A 2008-nucleotide genomic window follows, 5' to 3' on the forward strand; every position below is an offset into this window, starting at 1 on the left:
AGGCATTTTGCCAAAGCTTTTGATTTAAGCGATTTGTCGCTAAAAGTGGTTAATCTAATTTATAGGCAATTTGTTTGCCAAAAATTGATTGAACCGTGGGCAATTTGTTGCCAAAATGTGGTTGATTTAATTGTAGGCGATTTGTTGCCAAAACGTGATTGATTAAGGCTTTTTAGCCACAATTATTGATTAATTGGACTTAAGCCAGACTGTTCGAAATAAAGGCAATTAACCGTAGTTATTAATTAACTAGGTCTCTTTTAGCCGATATTGTCGGATTTAAGCTTAATACCACGATTATTAATTAACCGGGCATTCAAGCTTAATCATATTTAATTAAGGCAGTTTATTTTCCTAAATGATGACATGAATGCATTTATGCAGTTGTAAAGTTATTAGGAGTAGAAGAGAAATATGCATGAAGTGCTAAAATTAAATGAGCAGAGTTTTGTTTATTTACCTGAGTCAACCGGTGACCGCTTCTTAGCTTCAGCTTGAAAAACTCCGGATTAAGCTCCTCGTTTGGGGAATATTAATTTAGAATTAATTTAATTTAAGTGGCCAAATATTAAAGCCAGAAAGCAATAAAAGCTAAATTAAAAATGCAGAAAAGTAGTAAAAGAAAATGCAAGGAGCGTAGGGGAGAAGGAGCGTCCGTCAACACAGACTGAGTGAGTTGAAAGGTCACACCGGGGCTGTATTTATACGCAAAAACGAACTGTTTCGGCGGCCGGGCCGCCGGATCTCGGCAGCCTGGGCCGCCGGAGCCCGGCGGCCCGGGCCACCGAGGCCGGCGGTTCTGCTGATTTTCCGTTTCGGGGGCTTTTTCGGGAGCTCCGGACCTCCAAAAAATATTCCGGGACCAGTTCCGCGATCCTCGCGACGTCCCGGACGTTTTGAGTACCATATTGGCATATTTCCGATAAATTTCCAAAATGGCCTCCGGTCCGGCCGGACTGTTTGCAGTCCAAAAAAAAGGCTTTTCCGGGAGTTTCGGACCTCCAAAAATTATTCTGGGACCAGTTCTACGATCCTCGTAATTTTTCGGATGTTTTAAGTACCATATTGGCATACTTCCAGTAAATTTCCAAAATGGCCTCCGGTCCAGCCAGACTGTTTGCAGTCCGGGAAAACTGGCTTTCTGAGCCTCAAAATTTGAGTATTCACAGTTGCCCCCCCATTGGCTATCATAAAAGTGATTTATGAGAGCCAGTGGCTGTCTGAAGGAACAAATTTTGAGGATGGGCAGAGGAGGAAACCCCGCCGCTGGTTTTTTTCTTCTTTGAAATGAAATGATCAAATGCATGGATTTATGTTTGCAACTTAAAGATGTTTTTGCCTCTTTGAGGACTTAAAAAGAAATTTTGCCTCTTAGAGGACTTGAAAAAAGATGTTTTCCCCTTAATGAGGGCTTGAAAAGAGATTTTGCCTCTTAGAGGACTTGAAAAGATGTTTTGCCTCTTAACGAGGGCTTGAAAAGATGTTTTGCCTCTTAATGAGAACTTGAAAAGATGTTTTGCCTCTTAATGAGGGCTTGAAAAGAGATTTTGCCTCTTAGAGGACTTGAAAAGATGTTTTGCCTCTTAGAGGACTTGAAAAGATGTTTTGCCTCTTAATGAGGGCTTGAAAAGATGTTTTGCCTCATAGAGGACTTGAAAAGATGTTTTGCCTCTTAATGAGGGCTTGAAAAGAGATTTTTTTTATTTTTGTTTTTTTTCTTTGAGAACCAAGGGTCCACCTAAAGTCGAAATGATCAAATGGCTTGGCTTTGGGTGAAAAATGGTTGGTTATTGGTTAGGGTTTCACCCTAGGTTTTATGTAAAAAAAAAAAAGGTTAACCATTAACCGGGTTCTACCCTGGGTTTGTGTAAAAGAGATTGACGATGATTGGGTTTCACCCTGGGTTGTGTATGTTTTTCTTTTATAACACTTGCCCCTGAATCCGACTTGGAGGATTTTGCCCCCTGCTTGAGAGAATTGATGCCCTTATTAGCTGAAATAGAATTTC

This window comes from Jatropha curcas, chromosome 1 (genome assembly GCF_041381405.1).
Source record: "Jatropha curcas cultivar XTBG-Jc1 chromosome 1, XTBG_Jcur_1.0, whole genome shotgun sequence".
In the NCBI taxonomy this organism is placed as follows: Eukaryota; Viridiplantae; Streptophyta; class Magnoliopsida; order Malpighiales; family Euphorbiaceae; genus Jatropha; species Jatropha curcas.